This window comes from Coturnix japonica, chromosome 8 (genome assembly GCF_001577835.2).
Source record: "Coturnix japonica isolate 7356 chromosome 8, Coturnix japonica 2.1, whole genome shotgun sequence".
Lineage (NCBI taxonomy): Eukaryota > Metazoa > Chordata > Aves > Galliformes > Phasianidae > Coturnix > Coturnix japonica.
In genome coordinates this window covers 5987017-6003544 of record NC_029523.1, presented here as the reverse complement: position 1 = coordinate 6003544, position 16528 = coordinate 5987017, and the positions used below count along the sequence as shown (strand labels likewise).

The following is a 16528-nucleotide window of genomic DNA, read 5'->3' as shown; positions in this document are numbered from 1 at the left end:
TCGGCCGCAAATCGGATGACTGGCAGCGCTAACCACCAATCGCTGACAGGGACCAGCCTCTGTGCCAACCCCACAGTGAATGGCACAGTCACAGACCAGCCCGTCACCTCAGAGTGTGACTGAAACCCTGACATCAGCCCTAGTTACACCCCCACCATGACAAACACCCCACAGCCCCCATAGCTCCACTGACTGACACTGCAGGGACCACCCCTCAGTGTGACTGATCATGGACCACCCCCATCACGCCTCTCAGTGTGACTGACACAGGCAGGGACCACCCCAAGTGTCAGTGAGGAGGGCAGGACCCACCCCCATCACATCCCGTGTGACAGACACAGGCAGAGCCCACCTCCATCACACCCATGATGTGATAGTGATACCCATGACTGCCACCCATTGGCATGGCAAAAGTACCCCCACCTCTCTGCTCAATGGGAATCAGGCCACAATCACATCCCTTTACAGCCACAGTATCCCCTTCTGATGCAGCTGGTGGCACACTCAGCCCTCATCACAGCCTAGAAATCAAGAGAGCAGCTGGGCTCACACCAGGCATCAAACACAACAGGGAACAGCACCCCACCATGCTCACAAAAAGGGCAGAGTGTTCATTAACAATAACCCAGAATGGCTGGACACACCATGGTCATGTACCACCAGCAACCCCAGAAGCAGATCCCCCCAGCATGGTCAGCCTCATGCCATGATTTATGCCCAACCACCCCAGAATGGAGAACTGATGCTGTGAGAGCACTGTGTGTATATGAGCAATCCCCTAAATATACGGGCTGAATGGGAGAAGCCTACAGATCCAGGACTAAATCAAGTCAGGGCTATGATGCCTGTGCTATGCAGATGAGCTGTCATATCGTCTCCCACACAAGACCGTCTCCAAAGGAACCTACACCTACTGCAAATATCCTGCAGCATATGGACATTTATAGGTCAACCTGGAAAAAAAGTGAGAGTAATGACTGTCCATAAAAAGCAGGAGCCCAAGTAATTTTTCCAGTGTTATTTTGGAAAATGCAGACGAGGAACAGGGTGAATTATGCATACCTGAGAGCCATTAGAAAATGTCAGATTGCCTCTGAAACACATTAGGAGAGAAAAATGACTCCAGCTTTCTTGTGCAATAAAGGAACACAGTAAGTAAATAAGATTCCCTAAGAAAAATCAGTACTGGAGTGGCTTTGCAAATATACCTTAACCATCTGTTGTGATGTGGATGGAGTCCGGGGTCTCACCCCTAAGAAGCCAGGAGCTTCTGAGCTGAAACACTTCCACGGCAGGAACAATCATGATGTATAACCCAGGATCTCCTTTCATAACAATTTCCGAGCAAACTCAGAATGTTTGTCACCCTTCTCTATATGGAGCTAGGAAAAAAAAAAAAAGAAAGAATAACTTTTGGTGCCAGCTCTGTGAAAACAACACATGTGTCTTAACAGCACAGTGCGAGATGATTTAAAGATGAGGACTGCTCAACAGTGCAGTATTATGGGTCTTGTGGAAGAAAAGGAGCTGGCAATACCCCCCCAGGCCTGTTTGTATTTCCAAACTCCCCTCTGCATCCCTGTTATACATCCCAGCCTATTTTTCCAAAGCTTCAGCCTCAGAAGAGCTGAACTTCCAGTTGACTAATGCATCTGCTGGAGTGCTGAGGTTCCTATCATTAGCAGCAGAGAGAATTCGGGGAGGAAGATGGATTTTTCCTGGGGGGGAGGGGGTAAATTTGGATGTCGCACATTTAAAAACAAAACACTTTACTTAAACATCAGCGCATGGGTCCGTAATTGCAGAGCAGGGAAGAAGAGCACGTCAGCAGTTGGAGAAACATTGAATTTGCGGGGAAGCGACTGAAGCATTCGCACAGAAGGGGGCAAATGGAGATAAGACAGGCTGTCTTCTGCTTGCATTCCGCTGGCAGGAAATTTGCACAGCAGAGATTTATCCTTTTTAAAGGAGTGGAGGAGAAAAGGAAAGCTATAGAAACACCTGCTTTCCCTTCTCTCCCATCCGCGTGCATCTCTTGGGCCACAGGCTTATTGGGACTGTTACATCAGAATGAATCCCTCTGGGATCTACACATCCACTTGCAGGATTGTGCTGGGAACCATGCTTACAAAGGTTGCATTGGATGACCAAGGTGCCCATCTTTGCATATCTTTATGAACATCTTTCCCTAGAACCATAGAATCATTAAGGTTGGAAAGATTACTAGGATCATCTCGTCTAACCATCAACCCATCACCTGGGCCTAGGCACACTTGAGGCAGTAGAGAAAGCTTCTTCACAGAACATTGCCTCCACTAAGCAAGAGGTGAATCTGTGCTGTCTCATGCGTATAAAGTGGGCATGGAAGTACTGGCAAGCTTTGTGCAGCATCACAGCTTTCCAGGCTGGATTGCTCCAACCTAGTGCCTTCATATTGCCCACAGCGTGCCATCAAAGGGACAAAGAGGACACCCAGCTATGTGTGAAATGCACAAGTATCACACCTTCTCACCTGTGAGGGGGCTGAAGGCCTGCAATGTATCTGGCTGCCATCCCAACTCCAGGTATAGCAAACTCAATATCACCTCCTTATACCTGGGAGATAGAACAAAACACTTACCTGAAATAAAGGCATCAATTATCCATATGGTGGGAAAGCAAGCCTAGCATTTAAAACTGTCTGCAAGATGGGAGCAAATGAAGTCCTAAATGAGTGCACAAGGGAACAGAACATAATAAAAACGAGACAGGTAATCGCTGATAGATTATCTGGAGACACATAATACAAAACAAACCAGGAGAGATTGCTTAAAAATACCTGATAAGTGAAGCACTGCTCTGGCGCTGAGTGCAGCGACGTTCTTGACATCTCCATATTTGCTAACTGGGAACTCTGCAGTTCTTCAGATTAAAAAGGCATCACTTACATGAATCCAACCAGCATTCTTTGCATTATTTTACACTCATGTCCTATACAGATGCCTCTGTGACTGCGTGGAAAGAAAACCTTACTTGATGTAAAATAATCCACTCACCGAGTGAAATTCAGGTTATCCAACAACCTTTAGAGCTTTTTTTCCTACTCAGAGAACTGAAACACGAGGTAATGAATCAGAAAACCTCTAGAAAAGAAGTCAAAATGGTCACTCTTGCTCAGCTGAAGAATCTGCTGGTTGGTTGCCCTAGATTTAATTAGTGAAAACCACAAGGACTGTCTAGCTCAGCGCGAAGCTTCTGACCTGAGCCAATTTCATATCTGACAGGATAAAATATCGCTTACTTAGAAGAACGAGCTGCATAACATCTACTAAGCACGCATGCCAATGAGCCATCAGAAGGGGCAATGGCTGCACAAATCCAGCCCCATTTGGATGAAACACATTTGAGAGATCCAGCCAGCAGGGCACAGCCTGCAGGCACGTTGCTTTTGGATACCAGGGCTTCCCCAGTGCACAGTTCTGCCTGCTGTGTCCTTTGGGGTGACTTTGAAACCAAAGGATCACGGGTAGCGCAGAGCAGCCAACATAATCAAAGCCACTGTCATATGTAATAAGTTCCAGATTCCCAAACTGCTTATAAATACATGGTAGCCACATAAAAATTAATGACCCATTGATTGCAAACAGCAAAGTACGAGGAAAAAACAGCTTTGTTGATGTATCTATTTGCCATTCTCTGCCCGTCCTCACACTAAAAATGTTTCTGGTTACGGTTACTGTTAATTGCTTTTTATCTCAGCAGCGGAGCTAAGAGGTTTCAGCTGAGATGGGGTTTCACTCTCTTAGGCAATTACACAACCATTCAGATGCACAGAAAATCCCTGCTTTGTAATCCCAGCGAGGCAGGGCACAGCAAGGCGTCTCAGGCCTGAAGGGAGGTTTCTGATGTAGAAAAACCACATCTGGTTGACCAAGGAAGCATCAGGGAAGGTTAAAAAACTGAATCACTCCTCGTCGTGCTTCATCTGCTACAGCTCGTGGGTTAAGAACCCAGCCACGGTTGCCTGAATTTGAGCTCATCAACAGGAAGACACATGGTATTTTCAGACACACCACGTCTTCCAAAGACGTTCCTCCTAAGGAGGGCTTCCTCGTGCAGTGTCATTATCTCCGACAGATTTGCTTTGGAAATTTCCTCTCGGGGCTCCTCTGAGCTGACAAGTGAGTTCTCTGCATCGGAAATATTTGTTCAGAGGCTGCCAGGCTCATCAGTCACTTCCCGGAGGAGGAGGCGGTCCGGGGGGGATTCTGCTCTTCCTATTCCTATTGCCCCTGCAAAATGACTTCACTAAGTCAACCATGTGCCTGGGCCACTTGTCTCCCCTGCCAGCACTGACACAAGGATGACTATTTTAGTTCTATCCAGGTAGGAAGGAAGAACAAATGACCTCCCAGCATAGAACCACTCAACGCACACCTTTGATCTTATGTTAATTCTTCCTGGGCTGTAGTTGTGATTTATGACATCTCTATAGAGCATCACAGGTGGACAAGGGGAGGATGACCCAATCTCAAGAGGGTGGGTTGCCAAAGGCCTCTGACAGCTCCTGATCCACTTAACAAAGAGCTCCTCCTTGCAGTTCTGACTGCTTCTTCATCAGTCATTGTTAAGAGAGCACTTAGATATCTTATCTCTGAATGGCAAGATTCCTCACATACCCATAAATCAGCCTCCCTCCAGCAAGAAAGCTCCGTTTTCACCTCACCAGCTCTTTCTGAAAGCAATGGCTCTTCCACAAGAAGGAAAAAAACCCTTCCTGTTTTCCATCTCAGACATGCCACGCTAGTCTCTTCCCTTTCAAATGCTATTTGTTCTTTTTCACACCGTGTTCACCAATTATTAAAGTGATTTTGCTTAGACAGAGACAAGCAGAGCGCGGCGTAGCTTCTTCCTCTTGCTTTTTCATCTCTTGTGTTTTTGTCACACGAGTGAAAAATCTGATTTGTTCTCTTTGAAAGATGGCTGAGGACTCATTTGTCATGATTATTCCATTTTTAAGCTCGTGCTGCTCTGCTACACAGCTGAAACCAGGCAAAGCAGTGGCAAACATAGGAGGTTATGAGAAAAATGGTCGTCAGCTCTTCTTACTACCAAAGGTATCACGCTGGATTTTCAGCCTTGCCACTGCTGCTGCATCTATGGTTTCTAAAGCCAAAAAAAAGACGAAGATTCATTAATTAACAAAAGAAACTGGCAGATAATTTCATGATTAAAGCATTGGAGTGGGACCTGGGAAAAGTGGGTTGATTTCCCAGTCCCGGGCTGGTTGCTATGTGATCTTATTCAAATCAGCGCGTGGAGATAAACGCTCAACGTTGGCATTGCCAGCTCCCCATAGGCTGCAAGTGCTGTGGGCAGGGGCTGCTGCACATAATTTCTCTCTTTATTACCAGCTGAAGTCTCTCCATTCTCCTGGAAGACTAATGGAAGTAACCCCCAAACTCTCCTTGCATTCCATGTTCCTCAACCGGCCTTTCCTCAAGGTTGTTATTTTTTCCAGAATCTCCCATGATTGACTAAATAACTGCTTTTAATGTGCTGTTTTGTTCCCCCCCTTTCTTCTGTTTCCTAGTGAATGTCTTTACCTTCTGTCTGTTGCAAATGTGAACGGTTTTAATTAGGTGCTGTTGAAATGTCTTTTGCAGCTTGGCATCCTGTTCAGTTTTGCTCCTCTCGTTCTCTTTGCAGTTCTGTTCCTTCCCACATTGCTTATGTTTTCTTGTTTGTGGACTCTTCTTTATATGCATAATTTAACCGTGCCGCACTTCAACTTCATCTCTAATAAGCATAAATAGGGAAGAGTGCAGATAAAGCCCATCTATCCAGATGCACCTCAAGTAGTCCTCTTTTCCAATGGCATATCCTAACAGTCCAGGGCTTCCAGCTGGATTCAAGCACGAAACACCTCAGCAACTCAGCTCAATGGATTTGCTGTGCTTTCTATTATCTTCTTAAATGACATCATTTTTCCCCCCAAATACTAAGCTTCCAAGAAAGATCCAGAACAACAGGGAACTGCTCAACTAACTTGTCAAAGAACCATTAAAGCCATTTCCTCATCCCCTTCCCATTCCTGTTCTAGAGTTGATGAGCTATGGGAACCCTTAAATGAGGTCTGGGTAGAGGGAGTCCTGGCTCCATGCTTCACAGCCATTCAGCGGCATTGCATACACCTGAGCTCCCCTGGGTTGGCCCTGCCTTCTCACCAGGTGCTCAATCACCACTTCAAGCCGTGAGTTAGCATTTCTGCTGCACCTACTTACATCATCTTGTCTGGGGGAAGTCAGTAACTTCAATTAAGCTGCACTCTGCATTTACTTCCAGTTTTATAAGAGAAGACAGAGTTTCACTTTCATACTTCCTGACCTCCACAAGCAATACTGAAACAAACAAACAAAAAAAAAAAACAACATAAGAAATAGGGATGGAGTGAATTGTGACAGTCTGGCAGCTCGCCTCTCCAGCAACAGGACATAGTCAGCTCTACAACAACCCACCCCAGATGGAGGTGTTCAGGAACAGGCTCTACACACAAACCTTTTGGATCCTCTCACACAAGCTGTTCTAGCATTTATGCTAAACCTTTCATGACCACATTTCCTTTCCTCACCCCATTGTGTTCCTACTGCATATGCTTTGCTATCATGCAAGCCTACAGCTTCTTCTCCCACCCAGAGCACGTGTAGGGGATGTGAATTTAAAAGCATGCAGTCTGCTACCAGATCTCCCCGCTTACATTATTATATTCCTGGCTTTATCCTGCCTTTGGGAAGCACACAGGCATGTCCCTTCTTCCATGTCTTCATGGATGGCCCAGCATGGCTGTCCAGTGAAGGTTTCTGTTGTAATGCTTCCCAGCATAGGTGAATCTGTCTTTTCTACCTTGTCTCATCAAGTGAAAGGAGGACACAGTGTCCCCAGTGAATGGCACCTCACTCCTCCAGTGCTCCCAGCTTCTTCCCCAGGGGATGCCTGTTGGATTTCATTCCTTTCTGTTCTTAAGCACTTACTGGAAAAGCAGCAGCCAAGCACTGCAAGGTTAGTGAGCTGTCCTGGGCTGACTGTAAAAAGGAAATGGGTTAACAAGTGAGATTTCAGCTGCGGCAATGAAATCCATGTCCTAAAATTCAATTCCTTCAGCTGTATTTCTTAGGGTTGCTTTGGCTGCTTTGGAGGATGGAAACCTTCAGTCTGATCTGGGGCTTGGGTCCTTATTTCACATCCCTTTCTGTTCCAGGTGCCAAGGCACCAGATGTGGCTTTGGGGATGGGGCGACTCAAACAGGAACAGAAGACTTTGTGAAACCCCTCTCTGCACATCTTCCTGCTCAACTTTTCAAGCACAGCGTTGAGGTGACCTCCAGCATCACCCAGCACATTGTTTACCTGGAGCTACCTCTGACACATTGCAGGTTTGTTCATGCTTAATTGAAGTAAGAGAAGTCCTGGGTATCTTGGCTCTGACAGGTGCCATGACATTTTCTTTCTACTAGAGGAAACCTTAAAGACATTCATGCTTGATGAGGTCTGAGTTTCCATGGTCCACAGGTTCACATTTACAAAGGAAATAGGTAAATAAAACCCCACAACTAAAGGGGAAGAAAAGGAAGAGGTTTTTTTTCTGCAAGCAGAAGCCCTTGCTTCAAGAATTAAGGCAGTTAGAATTACTGGTTGCTTTTCCAAGTCCTGGCCAAACAGCTGCTGTTTGACGGTTGTGTGCAAAGTCACTGTACAAAAAGGATGTGTTTGGAAGCAGAGCTAGAGCTGCATGCAGGAGAAAACACATGGCTCCTTCCAGCCCGGATTGTGTCATGTACTGCTTGTCTGGGTGGTAGAGCTGAAGGCATCGCATCTGACATGCTCAATGGCTGGGGCAAGGCAGGTCATGGAATCAGAATCATTAAGGTTGGAAGAGACCACTGAGATCATTAAGCCCAACCATCAGCCCACCCCCACTTTGCCTACTGAGCATGGCTCTCAATGCCTCAATTACCCAGTTCTTAAGCACCTCCAGGGATGGTGTTGTAGAGATCTGTAGAAAAACTGGTTGTGTTAATGCCATTGGCAGGCTCAGCCTGAACAATTTTGTGGTCAGCTCCTGGAAAGGAAAGCTTTCCTGATCCTAGGTCAAATCAAGACCTAGCGGTAGATCTGCACAGCATCACTGTTGCAATGTGATCTGGTGCGTGATCTAGTGGGTGGCAACCCTGCCCAAGGCACAGGGTTGGAAACTGGATGATCCTTGATGTCCCTTCCAACCCAAACTGTTCTGTGATCCTAAAGAAGTCAACCCAAACAGGAGAAGGCTGTCAACTGTGTCAACATTACAGCAGGGAATCCTTATGGGTGAAGATGACGTGGGGAGATGAATCCAGGGCAGTGCTATAGATTAAGTGCATGCCACTCAGCTAATGAAACACACTCAGCCTGTGTTTCCAGAGGGGCTTTCTGCAGCATCAGCTATTAGAGCACCTGCTGAGATAGTGGGAATAATGGGGCAGCTGGAAAACAAGATGCCAGCAAGCAAGAAATGCTCAGCAATGAAGACAGATGACTTCAGGAGAGACTTAAAATAACACTACAATACTAGAGGAGAAAATGACATAGACGAAGCCAGAAAACCAACCTGTTGGATGAAGTCCCTTCCCCATCACAGGTTAATGTGATGTTTAGCTACAATGAAATGAGTTTGATAGTAGCTTAATTAGAGCAAAAAGTTGGGAAAAATAAAAGACGTAACTCTTTATGCAAATGGACAGCAAGTAGGACCTCTAAAACCTACCATGGTGAGCAAACAGAGCCTGCTGATCCAATAAGAAGGAAAGCAAGGAGGAAAGAGCACCAGGAGCTCCCAACACAACATGGGTTGGACTCCCCTTGGGCCTCCCATGGTCCATGTGTGGTAGCCTCATGCTCCTTCCCCATGCAGCACACCCAGCTGGCAGTGAAGAACCAGACACCGCCAGCTCCTCAGCTTCATCAATATTTCAATAGATATTGGTTTTTACTGTAAGAGACATCACTTCTTGTTAATTTGAGTGCTAGAATGGCACTGGCAGGCAGAATACTTTGGCTCCAAACAAACCCCGAGGGAAAATGGGAAATATATTCCTAAGAACAACAATTGGAAAGAATCTAATTCAATAATAGATTTGGTTTGGTATCGTTCTGGCACCAGCAGTCGTCTTCCTGTTATTTTTAGGTTCCGATGACGCCAACAGGTTTGATTTTTTTAATTATTTTTTGTTTTAAATTGTTGCTGTTAAGCAAAAAAAAGAAGGAAAAAAAAAAAGAAAAACAATGCATAGTTTAATCACATTGAATGAAACTGTAATTATTTTTAGAATATAAGACTTTGTACCTCTAGATCTTCAGCAAAACATGCAGAGGTTTGCCTGAGCCCGCAGAGAAGGATAAAGCTGCTTCTTTGGCTTTTGGAGATGAGGACAGAAAACAAATATGTTTTTCCCAATAAGAGACTAACAGGGTTTGAGATGAAGCATATTACACAGCCCAAGAGGCAGAATTTGTGTGTATAAACACAAAACAAACATCAAAATCATCTCGTTTCATGTGACAGCTCCCTTCATTGTGTTTTATCCTTCCACGGAATTAGTCACAGAGGTATTTGTTTGGGATATTAGCCTCAATAGCTACACAAACAAGCACCAAACATTACAAATGCTTGGCCCCATATTGTTTGTGACTTCTACTAGGTCGTGAAATACATGATCTGTGAAAAAAGCCTGTTTTGATGAGAGTTTCCCCACGACTTCCTTTGCTTTGTGCATCACGAAGGCATTGTTTGTGCACTATGCAGCAGAGCAAACCCAAACTAAGTCAGGAGGGCTCAAAGGAAAGACAGGGTAAGGGAAATACATCAGTATCAGCCCCACTCTTGGGATGCAGCAATGGGAAAGGGCTGTTCCTCTTGTACCCCAAACCAACCTCACACACAGCTAATAGATGAGGCCTGATGAAGGGGCTGCTCACCAAAGGAATACTCACCTTGCTCCAGGTCCAACCCAGCTGATGTCTACAGTTCCCAGAAGGAGGATGGAGATGTCTTACTCATTAATGGAAATGCCTTCTCTCGTGTTTTGTTTCACTCCAGTTTTGGGAAAAGGACGAGAACAATCCCATTATTGGTCTTAGTGCTAAACTTGAGAGGAAGATCTATCAAACAATGCCAAAACAGAGCAAACAGGGATTCTCTCTGAATGCACCCATCTCTACCCAGGATACCTTGGCTAACAGAAGAGCGATGGGTAGGCGCTGATGTGTTGCTGTAGGCTTGGCCATGCCCATCATCCTGCAAAAGCTCATGGATATAACAACAACAGAGGCTCACCAAACCCTCACAAGAGAGGGAATTTGTACTTCGGGTCAGCACGCTCTGAGCCTACTTGTGGGATTTACTGCCAGGTTTGAGGCGTGTTCTTGCTTGAGCATTTGGGATGAAGAGACATTGGTTACAAATCTGCTTGCCTATGAGGATGAAAATGCAAACCATAAACTCCTGTTTTGAAGACTTTGTTCAGCTTAGACGTCACTTCTATGCTCTGTGTTATACAAGACCTCATTTTCCAAAGGTTAAAAAGAAAGGACTCCTGAACTCTTTCTAGTTTCTGCTTCCCCCCCCCCCTGTTTTTCTCTCTTTCTTTAAAAAAATTTACAATTACAAAAGGTATTTGCAAAGCATTTTTTTTCCCGGATAGCTCCTGGCTGCTTTCATGCTGAAATTTGGCAGTCAGCACGCATTTCTTATTCAAGAACAGACATAGATTCTGCACTTTAAAAACCTGAGGTGGGTTCAGACCCAAGAGATTTTTCTTCCTTTTTCAAACCTGTACTAAAAATTGTGCACAACCTTTTTTTTTCCCTCCTCCTCGTTGTTTTTAATGAAAAAGGCTACAAGGGCGTGTATTAACAACAGCCAATTAGCCACACATTGCCGGGGCAGTTCCTGTAGGAAGGGGCTTTTTAATCAGTAATAAAATCCTGAAAGATGATGGATTTTTACAGTGGGACATTGTGATACTTGGGAATTAAATGGCGTCGGATGTAGGATGGGCTTCATGAGTCTCTTGGGCACCTGATCAAGGCCAAGCTCTACCCAAGGCTGCACTGTGTGCTTAGGGGCCAGTGATGGTGCTGTAGGGTGGAGGATCTGGGAGAGGGAGCAGGGAGCTCCCAGGCTGATCCTCCTCTCCCATCCATCCATCGCCTTTCAGCCTGGAGCTACGGGGAGACACACACATCTAATTTTACATTTGATGTGGTAGAAATGGTGGCTGCTCTTTCCGCTTCCCCCAACAAACATCTCTGCAGACTCTGTAAATCCTACACCCCCCCAGTAGCTGGTTTGATATGCACAGCTTCTTAGCGCTTGCTCGGACCAGTGCCTTCGGGTAGCTTTGAAAAATATGAGAAATTAACATTTGAAAAGGTATTCCCACACACTCTTTGAGCAGGAAATGTGGCTTCCTTCACCACCCACTTTATCGCTAAGCAGCTTGGAGATGCATAATGGAGACTTTCACGGCCATTGTGGTTTAAAACCATCAGCCAGGCTGGGATAATCTCTGGAGCGTGTCTTTGCTGAGGGAGAAAATTGGATGGGGAGCTGCACCTAGACACCCAACTATTGCCTCTGCCATTGCTGAGGGCTTTCTACAGACCTGTGCTTCTTTTGTACATCTTTGGGTCCATGCATGCAATGGGCGCTGTCACATGAACATACCCATTAACTCTCTTCCTTGTACAACCACCAATCCATTACCATCACAGCTTTATGAGCAAAAACCCAGCAAACGTTTTAGGTGTTCTATCACGCTGAACACGGATGCAAAACTTCAGGCACAAAACCTGGGAGCCAAACCTCTACTGAAGGACACATTTCAGTGCAGATATAACCTGGCACCTCCCTGAGAAAAACAAGAAAAACATCCCCAGTTTGCCATCCAGGCCTCAGCATTTCCTTGCCCATTTTCTCATGTGCACCAATCTGCCAAGCCAGATGTACAAATGTTTTGTGTGGGCAAACAGGCACTTGTATGGGCAAACATTGCCCTGATGCGTGTGTTCTCATGGGCATGAAATCAGGCAGTGCACAGAGGCAGCAAGCAGCAGTGGGGCTGGGGGGACAATACCACAACCTTGTGTTCCCAGCAAGCTAAACCTTGCTGGCATTGCCACGCAGTAGATGAGGAGAAAGGTCTTCTCTGAAAGAGCAGAGATGCTCAGAGAGGCACAGGCTGCCCAGGGAGGTGGTGGGATCACTGTCCATGGAGGCGTTAAGGATGTGGCACTGAAGGACATGGTTACTGGGTATGGTGGGTTTGGGGACCCGAGAGGTCTTTTCCAACCTTAGTCATTCTATGCTCTCCATAAAAGTCATTCATTGCACCCATGTGGCTTGGTGAAGGAAAAGGTGTTCTGCTCATCTCAGTCATAAATTCCTGCCCGGCCCAACCCAGGGGAGAGCACAACTAAGCTCCAAAGTGCGGTAGCACCCTGGTATCACAAACATAATGACTTATCTTCCACCATCTCTGAATAACCTTGTACAAGCCATTAAAAACAGGTGTGAAGGAATGCATTTGCTATGCTTTCACAAGCTAATTGGGAGTATTACAACAAATGACTAGGTAATTAACCAGTGTTTCAACTCCAGTAATCACAGATTGTAATTCTAGCAGAGCCACAAAGGCTCTAATATCAACCCGGATTGGGAAGAAAGCAACATTAAGTTATATTCTGAAAGCCTGTTCTTAAAACAAACCCCATTCCCCCAGGAAGAGCAGTGGGAAGGGAGTGCTTCCCATGCTTGGAAGGACCCAGCAATCCCCACACTTCAGCCCTGACACCTGTACTGGAGCAGCCCCAGTGTGAGCAGCACTGAGCATCATTCAGCTTGGGCTCATCTCAGCCTTCCCTCCCTCCATCAGGGCAGGACTGAGGGATGCCAGCACAGGGAAACCTCTGCCAAAAGGCTGCTGAAGCAGCTCCCTGTGCCCAACCCAAATCTCATCCATCCTTCACAGAACTCTGCTCTCTCTTTCCTCCCAGGCAGTGAAGCAAAAGGGAAAACAGGGGCTCTGCTACAAGCAGCACCTGTTTCCATAGAGATTTGCTTAGAAAACACGTGAGGCAGAGATGGAGGTTAGTGAGGGAAGCACCATGGCTTGTCCTTGTACATCACAGACTCTCGCCCGCCAGCTATCCCGCTGCTCCAGTGTCTAAAGATGGAGATGAAGAGTTTCCCCAGCCCTGCAGAATGCAGGGTTTCCTGATTCTCCCAGCAAACCTCAGTGCCTTGGGAAGAGATAAAAGCACAGATGCAATTAGAGTCTCTCCTATTTGCCTTTAATCAGCTCTCTGAGGAAACAGAGGTTTCTTAGAAAAATCACTGCAAACTCTTGATTGCTTCCACAGCCTTCCAGAAGGAGGGAAGAATAACCAAGACAAGCAAGGCAGAAAGAAAAGATGGTAGGAAGGGGCAGGGGTTGCTGCCCTGGTTTCTATCACCAGTGTGCCATGCTGGCTTACAGTGGCCATTCCCAGGGGGGTAAATCAGGAGGTCCCATCATGCGTTTTAACATAAGGTGAAATCTAAGCCTGTGATGCAGCCTATTAAACCAGCAGTACCAAAGAAGACAAGCCAGGCTGAGTTTCAAATTAATGGAGCAAAACCCACTACAAAAATGAAGCCAGCTGGTCCAGCCCCAGGCCACTGGTTGGAGCCAGGACAGCCATCGTGCTGCCAACCAACAGATTGCCCCAGTGGTTGATGCTGCTTGTAGGGTGGCCTCCTCCCACCCACAGCACCCACTGCTTTTCTGCCCTCTTGGCAGATCAGAGGGATGATGGCAGACCATCTCTTCTCCACTTCCTTCCCAGGCTGAAACCTGACCCATTCCTACAGCCAATAATAACATCTCTGAGTTAATTCACTGGAGTTGTACTCATTTGTGGACAAAAATAGTACTTAATGCTCTTCCCTCAGCACAGAGGCTGGGCTGAGTGGTCAGCCCCATAGGCACAGTACCAACAACCAGCTAAAGGCTGAATACAGCAAGGTAAGGATTACTTTGTGCAAGGGAAATATTAGGGAACACAGCAACAGCTCACACCCAGGACATGCAGCTTCACCCCCATAACCCCCTGTGCCTCAGTTTCCCCACCTGTGAGCAGGAACAGCAGAGCCACACAGCCATCCAAAGGAACAGCCTCACACCTGCTGCCTCTCCATGGAAGTGGTGGAAGAGCTACTCAGGGCTATTTAAGAGGCTCATGCCACACACCTGCAGTGCATTCATCCTGTACAGCTGGGAGCAGGCACCAAGCTGGGGGGAGAACCACTGTATGGGTGGCATCTGTTCCCTTCCCCAACACAGAGAGGAGACAAAATACAGAAAGCCTGAGAGCAGCATGCTGTTTTCTCCTGGAAATGCTCTTATTTTGCAACATCAACTCTTTGCATCCCACCCAGCTCCAGGTCCCTGCCCTTTGCATGGCACCCCATTGCACCCCTCTGCTCTCACCCTCACTGCAAGGTGCGAGACGCTGCTCCTCAAGGGTGAAGGAGGGAGGGGTTGGTTATTGGCAGTGCCTCTGCACAGCTCCTGCTGACTCCCAGACATGCTGCAAGCTGTGAAAGGAGGTGAGATGTGCTGCTGGGGTTTAACATCACATGCCGGAGGAGCAGGAGCTCAAGCTGGGACAGGCTCTCCAAAAATTACATCTGTGTCCATGAAGATCAACCTCTAAAAAAGTATTTTCAGCAGTGTGATGGCACTGTGTGCTTTAAGCTTCTTTTGTACCATGTGCAAGGCCATGCTGACACTTCTGCAGCCCAGGCTGCCTGCAGGGCTGGTCCGAGGGCTGAACTCCAGCAGAAGGTAAAGCCCATGGATTCTTTCCTTCCTCTACTCCTCCCATTTTGGAAAGGCAAAAAAAAAAAACAAACCAAAAAAAACCCACATCACTCATGATGCTCGTGAAGCTGATCTGTGAAAATCAATCTGCAAATCGCATCATCTATGGCAGATTGCTCCATAAATTGACTGACTGGGTCCCAGGCGGGTGGCGGAACATGGGAGGGAGCACTCATACAGAGTCTGGATCAGGTCCGGCTCCAGCAAATCCCTGCATATCTACCACCCTTCCGTTCCCCCAATGGCACCAGTACCTCTGCTGGCAGCATCGTGCTCATGTCCTCACTGCAGCTCAGCCAGGGAGATGCCAGCTGGGAAGTGGAGCAATTAGTGTGTTTTGCATTCATTTATAAGGATTTTGTTATTAATACTTCACTGAGGCAATGCAAGCCCATAGGAGAGAGAGCTCCAGTCCTCCCTCTCTCCTGCTGCCACCTATAATGTGACCCAAAAGGAGCTCCCAAAGTGTTCCCAGCAGGTATCATGTACCAAAGGCCAATCCCCAGGGTAGCCTGTCATGTTTCACCTGCATAAATACATCAAAGAGATGAACAAAGAGAGGTGCTGAACCAGGCTGGGCAGTTCAAAGAAGTAGCAGCAATTACACGTGTTCATCATGGAGGATGCTTATGCATGAGTGGGATGCTCACCCATGGAGGGGGATGCCTGCCCAAGAAGGGGGATGCTCACCTATGGAGGGATGCTTGCTCATAGATGGGGTGTTTGCCCACTGGGGAGATGCTTGCCCATGTGGAAATGCTCAACCATAGAGGGGATGCTCAGCCAAGGAGCCACCAGCACCACTATCCTGCCATGCCACGTGGCTCTAAGCATGAGTAAGCGCAGCCCCACTTCAAATCCCACACACATCCTCAGCACCCGGAGAGCACACTTGTAAGTGCCATCAGAGGAACAAAAAGGGAAGGGGGGGGACGAGAACCACCCCCGGCATCTCCCCTCCAAGCTGCTTGGGAAAATCTCGCTGCAGCTCACAAAGCACCAGCAAGCGGGGCAGCCAGGGACAGGCTTGCCATGATGCTCAGTGACATCTCTGCCAGCAGGACAGGGCTTTGGTGCACTGAGAGATGCACCCAGCTCTTTTCTTTGGCTTTGCAAGGTGGAGGACAGCACCCACAGGTCACATTTTGTTTCCACTATTGTCTGTGTCCCCACATCCCTGCAAGGAGGAGCATCCCCAGCTCCCCCACCAGTTCCCAATTTATCCCCTGTCTCCTGGAGCTATTCTCAGCAGGTACAATCTGCATCGCCATTGTTATTCAGATGATGTACAGATAATTTTAACCTTTCTGTTCCATTTGTCAAGGGGTTTTTTTTTAGCCTCCATGCCTGCCAGGCAGAGCACTGCCTCCCTAGCAGCAGAGGCTCCTGCTTTGCAGCACCAGTTTCCTTTACTAAGGCCAATCTTCACCTCCCCACATTACTTTGGTTGGGGTAGGCTCGTGTTGAGGTGGCCCAGCTGAGCACAGCAGTTGCCCCAATCCTTCCCCGAGCCCTTATTGGAGCGGTACCACAATAAAACAAGAGCCTTGCTGCAAAGCCAGGCAGCACAGCCATCACCCACAGCCAGCC

At 47.1% G+C, this 16528-nt stretch overlaps 1 long non-coding RNA gene across 2 annotated transcripts; it reads right to left on the bottom strand.

Moving 5' to 3' along the window:
- Positions 1–908: 908 nt before the first annotated feature.
- LOC107317281 lies at positions 909–6380 on the bottom strand. 2 transcript variants are annotated; one of them, XR_004308167.1, is made up of 4 exons: positions 6264–6380; positions 5586–5778; positions 2513–5145; positions 909–1382 (listed from the first exon to the last, which is right to left on the bottom strand). It is a non-coding gene; the product is annotated as an uncharacterized LOC107317281 (long non-coding RNA). The 2 variants fall into 2 exon arrangements; XR_004308166.1 differs by having other exon boundaries at positions 5586–6380.
- Between the last annotated feature and the right edge of the window lie 10148 nt (positions 6381–16528).